Below are 21,315 nucleotides of genomic sequence, written 5' to 3' on the forward strand. Positions count from 1 at the left end.
ATTTAGTCTCCTGCTTGATGTCAGGGACTAGTCTACATACTTTGCCATAGAGAATATGACCAAGGCCCTCCAAGAAGAAGCTCATATAATAGTCTTCAGTGCTGTATCTAGAAGGTTCTGCAAAATCCACCCATAAAGAAACGTGCCTGGCTTTGTGTAATCCAGCATTGCTCCAACTTATTTGAATGCATATCCTTTTTTACTTAACACTCTATGGACACGAATAAAGAAAAACTGCCCTAGATCTCATCGTTGTTGTCACTTGGCTTTCTAAAGGGCATTTTGCCAACAGAAGTTGCCCCTAGACCTAAGTTGCTGCATCTGCATGATGGAAAAAGAGAGAAAGAAGAGAGGTGGGGGGAAAGTGGTCAAAGGAAGAGAAATATCTCTGTCTAATCCGCTTCTGATCTTGTTAGTCCTGTGAGCCAGCCAATGGCCTTCAAGGCCTCTTCTCTCCTTGTGGAGTGTTTCCAGGGTTCCCCTGAATCCCATTTCTTGCCACCAGCAAACTCCTCACCCTCTGCCTGAGAGCCATACTCTCTCTGCCTTGTCTGGCCCTTCCTTTTGCATCTGCTCTCAGACTTCTTGCTGGGACTTGATGCTGCAGACCTTTCTGGGGCCCCCTTTCCTGGAGGCAGGATCTATTTTCTCTGTACACCACCTGGTAGATGTAGGCCAATCTTACCCCCACTCTCAGGATCCCTGGCCCCTCCTGGCAAGGTCCCAGCCTACTACTACATTGTCTGACCATATTGTTTGGTCAATTTTATATAACTACAAAGTCAAACTCGCTTTCCCCTAACTTGGACCCTACTTGGCCTTCTGAAGGAAGGTCGCAAACATAGGCTGGGACTTCACAACCCTGGGCTACTTTCCCTCACCTTCCATTGCTCCACAGTGGCTGCTGACAGGGCGACAACGGGCAATGAGTCCCTATCTTTTGTCCACAACCACCTCCCTTGTCCATACACAGGGGGAGCCAGGAGCTATCTGAGCCCAGGACCCAGCACCTGCTGGTTTCAGCAACCCCCTGAGGCCCCTTCCTTCACCAGAGGTCCTCCTGTTTCTAGGCTACAGATTCACCTGTATCTGGAGGTTCACAAAGCACAGGTGGCTTTCTGGGGTTCATACTTGGTAGAGATGGGTAGGCCCTCTCCTCCAATCCATTTCTGATGTCCCACAGCAAGATCAAGATACTTTACATAGATGCCTGACTCCTCCAAACCCTCCTGCAAAGTGGGTTTTACTAATCCCACTGTACAGACAAGGAAGCTGAAACATAAGGTGTCCAAGGACGCAGTGGTGGTTAGTGTGGAACTGTCAGTCAAGCCACGGTACCCTGACTCCAGTTGCCATGCTGGCTCCGTGATGCTAAGCTGGAGGCAGTGAGAAAACTGTCAGTGATAGGGCCTTGTAGGCCGGGGTTCCCATGTGCCAAACATATACATCCCGGATACAGCATGCCATCCCACGCACATTCCCTATTTCTAAGCTAATTCGAAGCAGAGGAGCTCCTGTCTGCTGATCATGAGAGACTTCCAAGCTGGCAGAATGGCCTCCCAGGAGAAACCCAGGGGGTCCCACTGATCCGTGCCTTTACAGTGGGCTTGGGTAAAGCTCCCAGAGACACTCCACAGGAACAAATCTGTAATTGGGAAAGAAAGAAACAACCAACGTGGTCTTTCTAAGCTCACATGTCTGCCATTAAGTTCCTCCTGGGGGAGAGGGCGGAGAAACCAGGACAGATTTGGGGAAAGGTTGGTCTAATTTCCTCATTACAGAAGTTGTGTGGTTCTGAGTCAGTGGGGAGAGACCACTGTTCATTGCCTGTACAGGAACCTATTCACCTCTGTGCTGCCCCGCCACATGTCAGTTTCTGAGAGGAAATTCAAGGAGAGGATGACTTTGAAATAATCCCAGAGAAAGGGAGAGAAGGTTAGCCTCTCATGGTGCATGGAAACAATAATTTGTTTCTGTTAATGTACACTAAAGTTTGCAAATAATTTTTCCTGTACATCAGAGAAAATCCAAAATTTCCCCATCATTCTCACTCTAATAGCCTTTTGAGAGTAGGACAGAACAGAATGAAGTAAAGGTCAATGACATGTAAGCAGCTAATAGCTTTGCCCATGGGACAGTGTTGGAAATGTGAATATATCACTTCTAGCCAGATGGGAAAACATTTGAGGCCTACATAGTCTTAAAGTACCTCTTCACCCAATGCCATAGCAGGACTGAATATAACTTATTTTTTAGTGTAACTTCTTTATTTCTAAATAACAACAACAACAACAAAACACCCAAGAGTTTCTATTTCTAGCCAAGAAACGTAAAGGCATAAAGGTGATGGTTTAGACCCACTTCCTACACAGTTTCATAGGGTGACTTTGTAAGAGTCATTTCCTGCCTCTGACCATAGGAATTTCACCTACAAGATGTGGGTAATTGGCCATCCCCTCTGTGGATGTTGTGAGAAGGATTGCTCTGATGCTCAGATGCAAAGTAATAAGAGTTGGTGTTATTAGGCACGTACTCTGAGCTAGGTGCAAAACAGACGTCATTTCAGTTAATCCACACAAAAGTGCTACCAGAGAGGGGTCATTATGCCTATTCTACAGAGTGAAACTATTCTGGGGAAGGAAATGGGTATGCAAAAGTGCTTTGACAGGTATAGGGAGCTCTAATCCTATATAATAAAAGGCTAATATGCAAATCAACCGAACGGCAGAATGACCAGTCACTATGATGTGCACTGGCCACCGGGGGGCAGATGCTCAACACGGGAGCTGCCCCCTGGTGGTCAGTGCACTCCCACAGGTGGAGTGCTGCTCAGGCAGAAGCCGGGCTCAAGGCTGGCGAGCACAGCTGCGGTGGCGGGAGCCTCTCCCGTCTCCGCAGCAGCGCTAAGGATGTCCGACTGATGGCGTAGACCCGCTCCATCAGTCAGACATCCCCCAAGGGCTCCTGGACTTGGAGAAGATGCAGGCCGGGCTGAGGGACCCATCCCCCCTGGGTGCATGAATTTCATGCACCAGGCCTCTAGTTAAATATAAAAAACATGGCTACTCTGTGATTACCAGCAGCAGCACCATTATTAACACTGTCAGCTACAGACTGGTCTAAAAATTATAAATTGAAAATAAAATAAGACATAGTTTTCAAACATACTAGTAAATGAAACCAGTCTGGAGAACCAATGAAACACAAGCTTTGGGGAAATATTACAGAGGTTTCCTGCATTCATTCTTTTATACTTGGCACTGGGGTCCAATAATGAACATAATCAGCCCCAAACTCTCTGCCCTTATGGAGCTTACATTCTTGAGATGCCCACAGAAAATGAAATAAGTGCCTTAGTGAAAATCAGAGGGTGAGCAATGGTAGGAGGAAAAGCGGCAGGAAACCGGAGAAAGAGTTGCAAGTTCAATAAGAGGTCAGGAAAGGTCTTCCTCAGAAGGTGTCACACTTGTCACGTTGAGGTGAAGGAGGGGTGATCTGTGCTGATGTTAGGGGAGAGGCTTCTGGGCAGCGCTGCTGACTCAGCTCTCCCCAACGCACTCGTTGTCCTGGGACAGTCCCACGGTGAGTCCACACTGCTGCGTGTTCTGAAGATGCAGAGCTTAGTTAGGAAGAAACGCAGTTGGTCCACTAATAAGCCTAGACCCGTGGTCGGCAAACGGCGGCTCGCGAGCCACACGCGGCTCTTTGGCCCCTTGAGTGTGGCTCTTCCACAAACTACCACGGCCTGGGCGAGTCTATTTTGAAGAAGTGGCGTTAGAAGAAGTTTACGTTTAAAAAATTTGCCTCTCAAAATAAATTTCAATTGTCATACTGTTGATATTTGGCTCTGTTGACTAATGAGTTTGCCGACCACTGGCCTAGACCATCCCTGGAAAGTTTTTTGCTTGCCCTGGCATTTTTAAAACAGATATCATCCCACATATTAGTGAAGAAGCCAATAGTCCTTATTTGAAAGTCCCCCAAATACAAATGACTCGCGTTGGAGTCCCATTTCAAAAACCCATACAAAAAATAAACATTACTTGAAAAATACACAGAAATGGCTAAGTTTTTCCTGCAGCTAGCTGATGTCTCCAAAACTGAGTGGAGGTGCATGCGCTCTGGGGCTGACATAGCTAGCCTGTTGAGATTCTTTTTGTTTTGTTTTGTTTAAAATATTACATATAGTAATATAGTAGGATGCGGGCATGCGACAGGGGGTAAGGGAGGCTGGGGGAAGGTCAATGCGGGGGGGGGGGGCGAATAAAGTAGACTGTTGAGATTGTGTTGCTAAACAAGTTAACCTGCTTTCAAACCCAAAGCATTTCTGTCTCCTATGAAAGTCCAACCAGACTTGCCCAGCCCCTCACAGCTTGGGTGTCCTGCAGGGGACAGAGCCACTGTCCCAGCCACCTCCCTTCCCCCACTCCGTATTAGGTATGCATTTCAGATTTTGAATGGATCTCCTTGTCTGGCGTTAATTGACAGTGAAAGCCGGGTTTTCCAAGCCGAGGTACAAGCACCGAAGGTAAGTGATCAGAGGACTGCCCTTGTAATAAATCACCACAGCGCGGGTCACTGTTTGGAGTGTGAATGCAGTGTTCAATAAAGAAACACACTCCACCTTTCAGCTTCAAGCCGACCTGCCTAATTGACCTCATTGTAGTCTCGCCATTAATCATTCTGGCACATGGGGCAAGAGGCAGTTTCACTGCTTAGGTTTGCAGGGAGGAGGGGGACCAGGTCCATGTGGGGGTGGGTAAGGGTTGAGGGGGCAGTTCTAATGTAAAAGGAAATCAGAGACAATTCTCCCTTAATTAACTCATTGCATTTCCAGGTTGGCCAGATAGGGTTTTCTAGTACTTCGCTAAAGGAATGTGGGGAATAGGGACCTTCATTAACTTCCCACCAGGACGCAGGGGTTTGGGTCTCTAACAAAAGCAGATGTGAGCATCTGTACCCCATCCAGAGAACAGCTCTGCCAAAAGACAGGGGGGGGGTTGGCCTAATGCTACATAATCATTCAGTGTCATCGATCTCCCCAGACCCTGATTAATAAATTGCAGCAGAAGGCTTTACAGGGGTGACTACAATTTTATTCCGCCTATTTAGAAGCACGGTGCAGCGCGCCCCAGCCATCCGGGACTGTCTTTCCTTCCTCTTGCATCGCCCCACTCTGCCCCCCCCCCCCCCCCCCACACACACACACACACACACTCACCCTTCTGGTCCTGTCCCTCGCTCTGTGCTTGCTTTGCTGGTGAACCTCCCATGGGTTTATTTTGGTTGAGAGACATGGGACGCTTTTTGTCCAGCCCTCCGTCCGGCCAAGCCAACTCAGCTGACAACAGTGAACAGAATGCGAGCGCCAACACAGGGGTCGGTTCACACGGCAGTTCAAGGCTCGCTTCTTCAGTGCAATTCAACAGACATAACCTGGGCACCTGTCTGTGCCAAAGGTTGCACTGCACTAGAAGCACGCGCACACACACACACACACACACACACACACACACACACACACGGATTTGGTACTGGTCCTCAGAGATCTTAGAGACTGCATTGATCCATTTATGTTTTTAAAATGCAAGGTCTGCCTTTCTGTGCCAAGTTGCTTTAAATTAGGCCTTTTTAAAACGGTCTTTTCCCCACGATTAGTTGCTATTATTCAGGAACGCAGTAGTTTCACAGTTCACAGGGGTAAACAAAGCCCAGAGGGTCAGCCACTTTCACTTTGAGAGGAGAGTGAGAGAGAGAGAGAGAGGAGGCGAGAGAGGGTGAGGGAGAGCTGTTGCTCGTTTTACACTCGTGCTTTTCCCGGCTGCCCATCTTCAGTTCCATTGCTGGTAATGAACTCACTTGTAATGGTTTCAAAACGCCAGCCTGAAGGCAGCCCTCTCCTGCCCTCAGTGCGGAGACTCAGTCTTGCTGATCTCCAAATTAAGGCCTAAGCAAATACTTCAAGTCCATGCCCTTCCTTGGCTGACAAGCACCTGGAGGGAGAAATGCAGGCCAAGATTCCAAGACAAATTCAGACAGAGCATCCAGAAAGACAGAGTGAGCATGTTCAGATCCCCGTTTGATAGCGTGTGTAATTCAATTCCACTTAACTATATTTATGGCGTGTCTACTATATGGTCTGGTAATTGTGCTAGTCATTGGGTTTAGAAAGTTGATAAAACACAGTCACTGACCTCAGGAGCTCACGGTTTCCAGCCCACAGAACGGATCACATTTCCTTGGTTCTCCCATCAACAAGACAACCACATCTACAGGACCCGGGAGTTAGGGCAGCTCAGCTTAATGGGAAAACCACAGGCTTTGGAGCCCTACAGATGAAGAATCTGAGGTCTGTCCATTCACGAACTACGTGGCTTGTTTGTGGTATGTAACCGCGCAGAGGAGGCATATGTGTCTATCTTCCTGTGAGGATTGTATGAGTTCACATATGCAAAGTGCTGGTACTGCCCATTGTGAAGACTGCATTATGTAGAAAGTTCCAAAGAATTATTGAAAAGACTCTCCACACAGATAATAATACCTCAGACCAAAATTAAAAATTCAGCCCTAACCAGTTTGGCTCAGTGGATAGGGCATCGGCCTGAGGACTAAAGGGTCCCAGGTTCGATTCCAGTTAAGGGCAGGTACCTTGGTTGTGGGCACATCCCCAGTAGAGGGTGTGCAAGAGGCAGCTGATCGATGTTTCTCTCTCATCGATGTTTCTAACTCTCTATCCCTCTCCCTTCCTCTCTGTAAAAAATCAATAAAATATATATATTTTTAAAAAATCACTCTAATATGTCCCCTCCCTTCATCCCTCCTCTGTAAACAAATCAGTTTGTCAACTTTAGCATCTGACCCGGAAATGACACACACCACACCCAGCAGGGGCCCTCCCGACACTGACTGCCCTCCTGTCCAAACCGGACCTTCTTCCAAGCCCATCACACGCCCCGTCTGCTTCCAGCCTATCTTTGACTGCATTCGGAATCTACCACGTTTATTTCTACAGGTGGAAGAGCAAAAACTTAAAAATGTTGGGACAGTGCCAAGAAACTTACTTTGATCTTCTCACACAAGGAAACTGAAACTTAAAGACGTTATGAGAGTTCTTCAAGTCTATACAGGTAGTTAGGATGAGTTAGAACTCAGATTAAGCTCGATCTCCTGATAGCCACTCCAGTGACCTTTTTACTACATGAGATTGGTTACATGCAGCCACATGCAGATTGCTACCTTGTTTTATGTTGCATTAAAGTGGCCTCAAATATTTTAATGTGCCGTCATGCTTCCTTACTAGTCTCTGTGCTTCCTCTCTTGTCTCCCCTTTAACCCAAATCTGCCCATTACTCTCCCGATTAAAATGCACAAAAAAGATGAAATGACATTAGACTTCCATTTTAAGGTAATATTTTAATGATATTTTACTCCTCAGTTTCTTCAGGGGTTGGGGAGAGGAGGAAGGAAGGAAGGAAGGAAGGAAGGAAGGAAGGAAGGAAGGAAGAAAGGAAGAAAGAAATAAAGAAAGAAAGAAAGAAAGAAAGAAAGAAAGAAAGAAAGAAAGAAAGAAAGGAAAGAAGGAAGGAAGGAAGGAAGGAAGGAAGGAAGGAAGGAAAGAAGGGAGGGAGGAAGGAAGGAAGGAAGGAAGGAAGGAAGGAAGGAAGGAAGGAAGGAAGGAAGGGAGGAAAAGGAGAGGAAAGAAGGCAGGTCACCCCTCCCTCACCATTGCCTCCTGACTCAGGGATTCAGAAGTTGTAGGACCCCCAAAACAGGTGGGTGTTGCCTTTTAGTCTTGGCAGAGTTCTGTTCAACTCTGTCACATACTCTCATCCAGCATTTGTTTTACAACCATTCCGATATAACAACTCCCAGAAAACATCTGGAAAGGAAATATGGAGAAGGTGGTAACATAGTGCATCCTAGAAGAGCACTTTCCAGCAAATAGGCCCTCTGGGTAGGAGCCGAGGTAGGAAGAAATCAGGTAGTCATGACATCTCGGAGCAGAGCAGCTGTGAGGGCCATTGCTGTGGAGATTCTTTAGATCCAAGGGAAGGAAGGAAGACAGCACCTTCACACAGCGGCCCTCACCCATGGCTTCAATACTAGCACCTCCATTAATATGTTCCAAAATATTACTTGGGCAAATAAGATAAACCTGTGATAAATATCACAGTAACAAAGGAAGAAAGGAAGGAAAGGAGGAGGAAGGGAGGGAGAAAAATTCATATATATAGATATCCTATATAATAAGGAGGTGATATGCAAATTGACCATCACTCCAACACACAAGATGGCCATCACAAGATGGCTGGCAGCGGAGGGCAGTTGGGGGGGACCTGGCCTGCAGGGGAGGGCAGTTGGGGGGGACCAGACCTGCAAGGGAGGGCAGTTGGGGGGACTAGACCTGCAGGGGAGGGCAGTTGGGTAAACCAGGCCTGCAGGGGAGGGCAGTTGGGGGCAACCAGGCCTTCAGGGGAGAGCAGTTAGGGGCAACCAGGCTGGCAAGTGAGGAAAGTTAGGGGTGACTGGGCTGCCAGGGGAGGGTAGTTGGGGGGGACCCAGGCATGCAGGGGAGGGCAGTTAGGGGCGACCAGGCTGGCAAGTGAGGGAAGTTAGGGGTGACCGAGCCAGCAGGGGAGGGCAGTTAGGGGCAATCAGGCTGGCAGGGGAGCAGTTAGGCATCGATCAGGCTGACAGGGGAGTGGTTAAAGGGTGATCAAGCTGGCAGGCAGAAGTGGTTAGGGGCAATCAGGCAAGCAGGTAGGCGAGCGGTTGGGATCCAGCAGTCCTGGATTGTGAGAGGGATGTCTGACTGCCCGTTCAGGCCCGATCCTACCGTTCAGGGCCCGATCCTACCGGGATCAGGCCTAAACGGGCAGTAGGACATCCCTCGAGGGGTCCCAGATTGGAGAGGGTGCAGGCTGGGCTGAGGGACACACACACCCCTGTGCACGAATTTTGTGCCCGGGCCTCTAATCCTACCTAATAATAGACAACTATACAAATTGACCATACCTCCGACACATCCACAAGCCACGCCCACCATCCAATCAGAGCGAGTATGCAAATTAACCCAGCCAAGATGGCTACAGCCACAGAGAGCAAGGTTTCCTAGGTAACAGAGGAAGCCAAGCTTTCCGCCTGCCCTTGCCAGGCCTAAGCCTCCACTCAAGCTACAAAGTTTCAAGTATAGAAGGTAAACAAATTCAAACAGAAATGGCAGCAGAATGGAGCTTGAGAGAGCAGGCCAGGGTTGCCCCCGGCAACAGGGGAAGCAAAGCTTTCCGCACACCCTGGCTGGGCCCAGGCCTCCGCTTAAGGCTACAAAGTTTCAATTATAACCCCAACAGAAATGGCTGCCAGCCTCGGAGGGAGCCCCAGGCTTGGCTCTGCTCCAGGCTACAAAGTTTCAATTGAAGAAGGAAAATAAATTCCAGATACCAGGGCCTCTGCTTGGGTTGCCAGGGGCCGTGGCTGGCCTGCAAACCACCATAGGCCCCTCGCTCAGGCCGCCCCACGCCCAAAGGGAACCCCACCCTGATCAGGGACACACTTCAGGGCAAACCAGCTGGCCCCCACCCCTGAACCAGGCCTCTATCCTATCTAATAAAAGAGTAATATGCAGATTGATCATCACTGCAACACACAATAAAGCTGCCCCCATGTGGTCAAAGATCCTGCCCCCATGTGGACACAAGATGGCCACCACAAGATGGCCAGCAGGAGAGGGCAGTTGGGAGGCACCCGGCCTGCAAGGGAGGGCAGTTGAGAGGGACCAGGCCTGCAAGGGAGGGCAGTTGAGAGGGACCAAGCCTGCAAGGGAGGGCAGTTGGAGGTGATCAACCCTGCAGGAGAGGGCAGTTAGGGGTGACCAGGCCGGCAGAGGAGGGAAGTTGAGGGCAAACAGGCTGGCAGCAGAGTGGTTAGGGGGTGATCAGGCTGGCAGGCAGAAGCGGTTAGGGGCAATCAGGAAGGCAGGCAGGCAAGCAGTTAGGAGCCAGCAGTCCTGGATTGTGAGAGGGATGTCCGACTGCCTGTTTGGGCCTAAACGGGCAGTCGGACATCCCTGCAGGGGTCCCAGATTGGAGAGGGTACAGGCTTGGCTGAGGGACAACCCCCCTCCGTGCACAAATTTCGTGCACCGGGCCTTTAGTATATAAATAATATCATATATGCATCAGTCAACATACATTTTTAGTAAAACTTAGTAAGCCTTAGCTAGTTTGGCTCAATGGATAGAGCATCGGCCTGTGGACCTAAGGGTCCCGGATTCGATTCCAGTCAAGGGCATGTACCTCAGTTGTAGGCTCCTCCCCAACCCAGGCCCTGGTCAGGGCACATGCAGGAGGCAATCAATCGATGTGCTTTTCTCACATCAATGTTGCTTTCTGTCTTTTCCTCTCTCTCTCACTCTCTCTAAAATCAATGGAAAAATATCCTGGGATGAGGATTTTTTTAAAAAACTTATTAGTAAAATGAATAGAAAATACATTCATAATTTGATTTCTTTTTTAAAAAGTCATCTGTGCTTACTTCAGGAAAATATATACTGAAATTTCAAAAGATACAGGCATGGATGAAAACTCTTCATATCTTACTTTTATATCTTACTCAAGAAATGCTCATTAAGAAGAAAACAATATCCCTTTGAAAATAGCATCTAATCTATATATATAAAAGCCTAAGCGACTGTCCGACTGGTAGCTATGATGCTCAATGACCACCAGGGGGCAGACACTCAATTCAGGAGGTGCCAAGCTGCGGTGACTTGGCAATTGCAGTTCTCTGGTGATGCACCTGGAACCAGAGAGGAGGGAACCCAATTCTGGGGTGCATCACCCAAGAATCACCCTCTTGCCATCCAGGACCCCTTGGAGGATGTCAGAGAGCCAGTTTCAGCCTGATCCCTGCAGGCCAGGCTGAGGGACCTCACCTGGGGCTGGCCAGGGAGGGACCACGGGAGGTTAGCTCCAGGGTGTGTCCTGCCCATCTTGCCCAGTCCCGCAGCGCTGGCCACCTTCTAATTAATATCTTTCAATGTGCACAAATCCATGCATCAGGGCACTAGTATCATATAAAGCAAAAACATTATTTTAAAATCAGGAACAAAACAACATTGTTGCATTTAACATTGTTAAGGAAGTTTTGGTCAATTTAATAAGTCAAAAACACATTAAAGAGAGGTATAATATAGAAAATAATAGAAAATTATCATTCTTTGCAGGTGAAATTGTTGTCTATTCAAATATCCCTGTGATCAATTAAAATAATTAAATCTAGTAAGACTTCAGTAAGTTGGTTTAGACCAGTATTTCTCAATCTTTGCTTCACTTTAGAATCACCTGGAAAGCTTTCAAGAACTATGAATGACTCACCCCAGAAATTCTGATTTAATTGTTCTTAAGTGAGGTCTGGCTCTGTGTATGTTTAAAAAGCTCCCCAGATGACTCTAATGTAAATCCAAGCTTGAGAACCACTGGTACAAACATAATAAATATACAAAATCCAATAGATTTTCTGTTATGCCATCCAGAACCAATTACAGAATATAATGCAACAAAAATCTTACTAATAACAACAGTATAAAATATTTATAATAACAACATTACCATATGACCCAGCGACCACTTCTAGATCTATACCAAAACAATTGAAAACAGAGTCTAAGGAGATATTTGTACACCCATGTTCATAGCAGCATTATTCACAATATAAGAAAGGTGGAAGGAAACCAAGTGTCCATCAGTGGATGAATGGATAAACAAAATGCAGTCTATACATAAAATGGAATATTATCCAGACTTTTAAAAGAAGGAAATTATGATATATGCTACCACATGGATAAAACTTGAAGACTTCATGCTAAGTGAAACAAACCAGACAAAACTGCATGATTTCATTTCCATGAGTACCTAGAGTTGCCAAATTCATAGAGACAGAAAGTAGACTAGTGGTTGCCAGGGGTTGATGGGAGGGGAGAGCTGTTTAATGGGTATAGCATTTCTGTTCAGCAAGATGGGAAGAGAGTTCTGGAGACTGGTCTATGAGAATGCGAATGTATTTAACATACTGAGCTATACACTTAAAAATGGTTAAGATGGCAAATTTTATGTACACTTTACCACAATTAAAATTTGAAAAGAATACTCATAACAAATTATACAAGAAATGTTATATGAGGAATATTTGAAATATTTATTGAATTACACAAGAGAAAACATCTTGAATAGGAAGATGAACTGTTACTTCATGAGATGGTTCAACATTATAAATATCTATTATCTGTAAATTAATTTATAAATAGCCCAAGCCAGTTTGGTTAAGTGGATAGAGCGTTGGCCTGAGGACCAAAGAGTCCCGGGTTCGATTCCGGTCAAGGGCACGTACCTTAGTACATTGGTTGCAGGCTCCTCCCTGGCCCAGGCCCTGGTCGGGGATCATGCAGGAGGCAACCAATCAATGTGTTTCTTCACATTGATGTTTCTCTCTGTCTTTCTCTTCCTCTTCTACTCTCAAAGAAAGAAAGAAAGAAAGAAAGAAAGAAAGAAAGAAAGAAAGAAAGAAAGAAAGAAAGAAAAGAATCAAAGAATCAATGAAAAAATACCCTCAGGTGAGGATTAACAAAAAATAAAATAAATCAATTAATTGATTAGTTTATAAGTATGATTCATTCCCATCATATCTCATACATATAGTTGGTGACTAAATAAATTATCCACTTCATTGAAAAAATAAACATCTACCACTAGACCCAAAATAAAATAAGGCTACAACGTGGCTTGAATTGCCCAATATTAAAATGTATTAGAAAGATACACTACTTGAAACAATATGAAAATAGCACAGCAAATGACAGACAGATTATTAAAGTGAAGTAAAAAGCTCTAAAATTCATCCCTACTTCATAAGAATTTATGATAAAGGTAAAAACAGGGTTAGAAAGAATTTTTAATAAGGTATGTTCAGACAATTTGTTTACCATTTTGGAGAGAATCTGGATATCTTCCTTACACCATATACCAAAAGAAATTTCCTATGAGCTAAATTTTTTTCTGGAAAAAAAATACAGGTGGATATTTTAAGAAATAGCAGGGCTAGAAAGACCTTTCTACATATTTTCTGAAAAACAGAAAACTGAAAGAACAGGAAGCTTGAAAGCTGATACTTCGGAGCTGGGGTGGGCTCTCAGACAAGGATATAGCACTCAGAACTGCAAGGGGAGCCGCACACTGATGAAGATCCCGCACACACCAGGGATCCTGAAGAGGCTGTCCCTCCATCAGGAGGGGCTTAAAAACTCCACCCCGCAGCTCAGGGGAGAAAGAGCATCTGCCTAGGGTTTGGGGAGCAATAAAACAAACCTCCTGGAAGAAAGTGAAAACCCAAGTCTATGTCGTATGCAGGTGTGGAGTACAAAGGAACGCTATCTTTTTGGTAAAAAATAATTTTTTACCGTAGCAATGATTTTTAAGAGCATATATTGATCTCATAAGAATTTTTTTTAATGCTCACTGGATATGAGCTTCCAAAAATATCACAAACTGAAAGAGGAAATAATCTTCCATGAGCAAGATCATGACTCAGAAATGGTGGACATTTACCCCCCCCCCCCAAAAAAAAAAAAAAAAAAAACACTTCAGATAACAGAAGTTTGTTTGTTTTTTTCCAATGGGAGAATATAAAGTAAATATGTCTTAAATTATTAAAATGATTAGGGCAGGTATAAAAACCATATTGACAGAAAGGGAATGAAAACAGGATAGATTTGAAAAAAGAATAAAATAGAACTTAAAGAAAAAAAATATTGCCATTACACTAAAGCTTCAAAGAATAAATTAGGCAGCAGGTGAGTCCCGGACAAATAGAGTATTAAAGAGTTGGAAGGGAGTTCTGAAGTAATTACCCAGAATGAAGCATGGAGATGTAAGAAATGAAAAATATAAACGAGTGATTAGGAGATATGAAAGACAGAATAAGAACATCCAACATACATATAAAGAGAAGTTCCAGGAAAAGAAAATAGGGAGAATGGGAAGAGGCAATATTTACTAAAGGAAAAAATGGCTGAGAATTTTCCAGCATGCATTAATTCATTCTACATGTATATTTATGAAGCTCTACCATGAGCCAGGTACTCTTTTAAGTACTGGGGAGAGAGCAATGAATGAAACAGACAAAACCCCTTGCTTTCATGGCATATACTTTCAAGAGGAAAAGAGAGATCATTTTTGTTCAATACAATATATAGCATGTGCTGCCTGGCCAGTGTGGCTCAGTGATTGAGCATCGATCCATGAACCAAGAGATCATGATTCAATTCCCAGTCAGGGCACTTCCGGGTTGTGGGTTCAATCCCTAGTAGGGGGCATGCAGGAGGCAGCCAACCAATGACTCTCTCTCATCACTGATGTTTCTCTCTCTCCCTCTCCCTTCCTCTCTCTAAAATAAATAAAAATATAAAAACAAACAACAACAAAAATATATAGCATGCATGTTAAGCTTTTGCTGGGGTTACAAACTATCCATAATCACAATGGTTTATAATGACATTTATATGTCACTAATGTTATAAGAAGATTGCAGGTTGCCTGCAGCTCTGCTCCAGGCTCTGAGTTGACTGTAGGTCTAATCCATGCCAGGACAAAGGCTGAATGAAGATCCCCTCATTCAGAGAGCAATGAATGAAACAGACAAAACCCCTTGCTTTCATGGCATATACTGATTTGCATTTTTCTGATTTGCATGCTCTGATAATGGCAGAGGGCAAAAGTGTAAAACACCAAGCCAATCATGCTGTTATATATAAAGCTTCTGCTTAGCAGTGGCATATGTCATGTTCCCTCACATTCTATTGGTAAAAACAAATCACATACCCAAACCTGACAATGGTATGAGGAAGTTTACTGCACCTAAGATGAGCATGGAAAGGGTGGGTACACATAATCCTATTGCAAGGGATGGAATAAATTATCATGAACAAAAATATAAGCTACCATAATATGTTCAGTGGTGGTAATTACTATGGAGAAAACCAAAACAGAAAAAGTAGATTGCCGGGGCTGACCGGCAGACCATGAGCAACAAATGAATGATTACTCTGACACACGTTTCTGTGAAAGAGAGGGCTAAGGGACTGCCTGGCTGGAGAACCAAACAGCCCCATTCACCTGCCTCCGTAGGCTTTTATTGTAACAACAGCTTGAACTAAAATTAACTGTTAGATACTACCAGTAGGGTAAGCACCCTTGAGAAGACACATGTGTCTGTAGTGTTCTTTAAGCAAGGACATCTGAAGACTAAACATAAAGATTCCAGTAAACACCCTGGGGCTCAGACTTGTTTGGAAAAGTCAAGGCAAGGTCCCCCTAGAGGCCCCTGACCTTTCGGAGATTCCTCCTTACAGACTTTGTAACTGAGTCCCGTGCTTCCCCACAGTAGATAGGAATTATTAGGAAGATTGCAATTTTAAGTAGGCAGCTTAAGGAGGGCACCATAAAAGTAGTATTTGATTAAGACCTGAAGGATGTCAGGGGGTGGACCACATGGATATCTTGGGGGAAAATGTGCCAGACAGAAGAACAGCAAGTGCAAAGGCTCTGAGTCAGCAGCAGGCCTGGTGTGCTTGGGGAGGAGCAAGGAGGCCACTGTGAGTGTCATGAAGTGAAGAATACTAGTAAGTCTCTCAAAGGGTTTTGCTGAGAAAGAAGAGAGGAGAATGGGGTGCCAGCTGGAGGGAAAGTAAAATAAAGAAGGAGTTTATTTTCAAGATGGAAAAATAAAATCATACTTATGTGATAGAAAAATTCAGTAGAGAGATGAGAGTGGATATGTAGGAGGTTGGGTGGGGTTGCTGGAAGGGTGCCTGTGAGGAGGCAAGAAGGAAGGACATCCAGTGTATGAGTGGAAGGGCAGCCTGAGCCCGGAGCCTGGACAGTTCTCCGAAGTAATAAAAGAGAAGGTAGTGATATCTTGTTGATTTGCATTTTTCTGATGATTAGTGACGTTGAGCATCTTTTCATCCACCTGTTGGACATTTGAAAGTCTTCTTTGGGAAAAAAAAATGGCTATTTAGTTCCTCTGCCCATTTTTAAATCAGATTGTTTGATGTTTTGTTATTAAATAGCATGAGTTCTCTATATATTTTGGATATTAACCCCTTCTCTGATCACCTCACACCTGTTAGAATGGCTATCAAAGAAAAGACAATAGATAAATGATGGTAAGGATGTAGAGAAAAGGGGATGGTAATTGGCTCAGCCACTATGAAAAACAATATAAAGGTTCCTCCAAAAAACAGAAATAGAACTACCATGTGACCCAGAAATTGCACTTCTGGGCATATATCCGAAGGACATGAAAACAGGATATTAAAGAGACGTCTACATTTCCATATTCATTGCAGCATTATTCATAATAGATCAGAGGGAAACAACCCACGTGTCTGTCCATGGGTGAATGGAAAAAGAAGATACGGTGTATATACACATATATACAATGAAATATTACTCTGAATGCCATTTACAACAATATGGTTGGACCTTGAGAACCTTATTATACTAAGTGAGGTAAGTCAGAGAAAGGCAAATACTGTATGATCTCACTCATAAGTAGAATTTTAAAAAGGCAAACTCATAAAAAACAGAGGTTACAAGGGACCAGGGGTAGGGAAACAGGAGAAATGTTGCTGAAATTTGAACTTCACCAAAATTTAAAACTTTCAAGATACAAATTATATCTTAATTTGTAAGAAAGTAAAAGATAGCCCAGCTGGCATGGCTCGGTGGTTGAGCATCGACCTATGAACCAAGAGGTCACCAAAAGGGTGCAAACTTGCAACTGGTATATAAGTAAGTCCTGGAGACCTAAGGCTCAGTATAGTGACTATAGACAACAGTGTATTACAGACATCCAACTTGTTAAGAGACTAGATCTTAATTATTCCCACCTCAAAAAATAAAAGTATATGACATGATAGAGGTGATAACTAACGCTACAATGGCAATCATATTGCAATATGTAAATGTATCTAATCATCGTGTTGTGTATCTTAAACTTACATAGTGTTAATGTCAAATATATTTTGATTTAAAAACAAGAGAGAGAAGATAGTGTGTATGGACGGAGATGCAGGTAAGTATATAGATGTGATGATGAGAACTTGGAAAAGTTTTCTTCTAAATAATTCTGTTTTCAGAATAAAAAAAAGAAGAAGTCCTAAGCAGGACAAACAAAAGTAATCCACACTGAGATATTTGATAGTGAAAGTGGAAAGTTAAAAAAAAAAAAGAAGAGGAAAAAAAATCTTAAAAGCAATCTAAAAGAAAAAACAGGTTTCTTGTTCAACTTTCAACAGCAACATCAGAAGCCAGATGACCATGAGATCCTCAAGGTGAGACACCCAATTAAACCTCCATACTGAGTAAGGTCCTACCACAGACATTTTCAGAAAAGGCCTCTCACCTAAGCTGCAATAGCCACTGATGGATATACTTTAGTTAAGAAGGAAGAAGACCCAAGAAGGAAGTCATGGGAGGCAAAAGCCATGGTGAGAAAGATACTAAATAGGCATTCAGTGGTAAGAATTCCAGGAGCTTTAAAAACAAGGTAGAAGTAGAATACTAGGCTCAAAGCCATGGGAGAGGGAGGAGCCTTCAGGGCGAAAGTGACATGAGTCCTGATTGTTTTGAAGGAGAGTAGATGTAATGCTAAACCCAAGATTTCCATAATTAACATATGCATGTTACTAATTTAAGTACCACTGACTATCCACAAGGAAAAGGGTTTTTGACCCCTTTCTGTAGACCAAAAATAAACTTAAAATGGATTATAGGCATAAATGTGAGAGCTAAAATATTAAAAATCTTAGAAGAAAACACAGAAGTAAATTTTTTTGAACTTGGTCAGGCAAAGTTTTTTTAGACACAAAACAAAAAGCACAAGTAGCAAAAACAAAAACACACAACTAGAAAAACTGAACTTCACCAAAATTAAAAATTTTCATGATACAAATTATATCAAGAAAGTAAAAGATAGCCAAGCTGGCATGGCTTGGTGGTTGAGCATCGACCTATGAACCAAGAGGTCACCTTTCAATTCCCAGTCAGGGTATCTGCCCGGAATTGCAAGCTCCATCCCCAGTGTGGTGCATGCAGGAGGCAGCTAATCAATGATTCTTTCTCATCACTGATGTTTCTCTCTCTTTTTCCCTCTACTTTCCTTTCTGAAATCAATTATGAAAGTAAAAGACACTCCACAGAATGAAAGAAAATGTTTGAAAATCATATATCTGCTATAAGACTTGGAACCAAAATATATAAAGGACTCTTACAACTCTTCAATGAAATGGTAAATAATCCAGTAACAATGGGCAAAGGACCTACCGGTATATAGACTTTTCTCCAAAAAAATATAGAAATGACTGAAAAATACATGAAAAGATGCTCAGCATCATTAGCCATTAGGGAAATGCAATTTAAAACCACAACGATATATCATTTCACACTTCCTAGAATGGTTATTTAAAAGAGAAAAAAAATATTATCACAAGTGTTAGGGAGGATGTGGAGAAATTGGAACCCTCATACATTACCAGTGCAAATGTAAAATGGCACAATCACTTTGGAAAATAATTTGGCCATTCCACTGAAAATGTTAAACATTGACTTACCATATGACACAGGAATTTTATTCCTAGGTATATGCCCAGAGTAATTGAAAACATGTGTCCACAGAAGAACTTGTACATGAATGCTCAGCATCATTATTCATAATCACCAAAAAGTGAAAACAACACAAATGCTTACCAACTGGTAAATGGATAAACAGACATAGCTTATGCACACACTGGATTATTATTCAGTCATAAAAAGGAATGAAGTCCTGACACATGGTACAACATGGAAGAACCTTAAAAACATTAAGTCAAGTGAAAGAAGTCAGTTACAAAAGACCACATATTGTATGATTCCATTTATATGAAATGTCCAGAATAGACAAACCCTAGAGAGAGAAAATAGATTAGCGGTTGACAAGGGCAGAGGGGAGGAGGGAAGGATGACTGATAATATGAATGATAATGTTCTTTTTTTTTTTTTTGGTCCTTTTCCATCTGACTTATTTCACTTGGCATAATAATCTCAAGATCCATCCATGTTGTCTCAAGTGGCAATATTTCATCTTTTTTATGGCTGAGTAGCATGCCGTTGTCTATATCTCATAGATACACAATAGGATGGCGGTTCCCAGAGGGAAAGCGGAGTGGGGACAGCTAAGTGGGTCAAGGGGATCTAATATATGGCGACGGAAGGAAACTAGACTGCAGGTAGTCAGCACACAATAGAGTACACAGGCATTCAATTATAATGTTGTACATCTGAAAATTATATAATGTTGTTCAGTAATATTACCCTCGTAGATTTGATAATAAAACATATCCAGAGAGGGGAAGAGGTGAATGGGGTGCAGAAACGGGGCCATGGGCTTCTGCTGTACCCATCACACTCTATTTCTTCATAACATGATGGCAAACTGTTACTTCTATTATATCTGGCAAATAAATTCCTAGGTGTCTATCTTTTGTACCAATTTATGTTTAATATTTTTCTTAATTAAAAGGCAATAAAAATAGCATTGGCAAGATTTCAGGAAAATGGCATTCCCCTTCTACTAATAAACGTGTAAAACTACAATGTGAAGGGGGAATTCTGACAATATGTAGCAAACATTTTTCAAACCCTCACATGCTTGGTTGAAGCAGTCACTCCTCGGAGACTTCACTCCAGGAAAAATCCTCATGTGTGTGCACACGAATTTAACCATACTGGCGCTTGCTATCCTTCCCTATATACATGCGCATATACACATAAACGCACACATATGTGTGGGGAAATAGAACATCTACTAGTTGGACATAATATTCCAAAGTACTGCTATGTTCATCGAAATAATTAACTGGAGAAACAGAAGGTCTTAGGCTTCTAAGAATGTGATGAAAGTTACCCTCTGAAGAAAGGCAAATGCACATAACACACAAAAGAATTTGCAGACAATTTCAGTGGGTCCCGGAGTATTGAAAATTCAGACCTTGCCAGCTAATTCTTAATTCTCCTTCAGATGCCTCTTCCTCCAGGCAGCTTTCGCTGTTTCCTGCCCTCTCCATCCGACCCAGCCTGAACTAGGCACCCCTTCGTTAAGACCCAGTACAAACCTGCACCCTGCGTTTATCTCACTTGGTGCTGTGGTGGTCTATTTCTTTCCCCTCTTCCCCGTGCATACACTTTGTGAGCTGGGCACATAGCTCAGTGTGCGGCACCGCCCAGCACAGCACAGGGCCCGGCTCCGGCATGATAAACATTTCTGGACCAGGGGGCCAAGTGAAGGTTCCCGCAGGAGGGTGACATTGCTGTAAATTGTATCTAGATAATACCTCACAAAGGCAAACACAGACCTCTCACATACTGATTAACCCACAGTCAGTGTCGACAACCTCTCTAACCAGGCTATCCACACGCCAGCGATAGCAGGTTGTTTTCTGAAATGAAAGGCACTGGGTATAAATTGCAAATGAGGCACTAAAGAAGTGAGGCTCCAAGTTTCTCCACGACTCAGCCCTACGCAGCCGCAGAGGACAAGCTCTCCATCTCTTCTGAAGTTATTTCCCTTCCTTCCCCTCCCATTTTCCCCTATTTCCATCTAGCCGGGCCCTTGAATGCTTTTCCCCGCCAGCTATTCAGGCCGGTCCCCCTGGAGCTGGCAACAGAGAACCTATTAATAAGCAAACACATTCTCTTCGTAGTGAAATTCCTCTGCCACCAATTTCTCAAACACTTCCCTTTAGGGTTTTCCTGCGGAGTCCCATTCATTTAGAGGAAACGTGGAAAATTGTTTAATGTTTCTCGTTGTAAGCAAATGGTAGTAAATGCCAGTTACACGTGGAGAGTAAAATGCTGCTCTTGAACTTGGCTTCCAAACCCACCTCGTGGCCCTGGCAAAGCCACTCCCTCCCTGCAAAGGCCACCCTCCCAATGGGTCAATAGGAAGGGCTGTGAAACGCAAAGCTTTGATTCTGGTTGGTACACCTGGCCATCACTTAAGTCACTCTCCCATTTTTGGCCTTGGGTTCCCCAACTGTAAAATGATTGAAAGGCATCATAGCTCCTCACATATTTGATTGAATCCAATCTCAGGACACACTGTCAAATGGTGTGTTTCTATTTCTTCCACAACAGCATAAAATTTTATCAAGAAAACGGCAAGGCTGGGAGTACCATCTGTGAATAAAACCAACCCCAGATTCTGAGCCCTTCAGCTATTCTT

This window comes from Eptesicus fuscus, chromosome 6, assembly GCF_027574615.1.
Source record: "Eptesicus fuscus isolate TK198812 chromosome 6, DD_ASM_mEF_20220401, whole genome shotgun sequence".
NCBI classification, from domain to species: domain Eukaryota; kingdom Metazoa; phylum Chordata; class Mammalia; order Chiroptera; family Vespertilionidae; genus Eptesicus; species Eptesicus fuscus.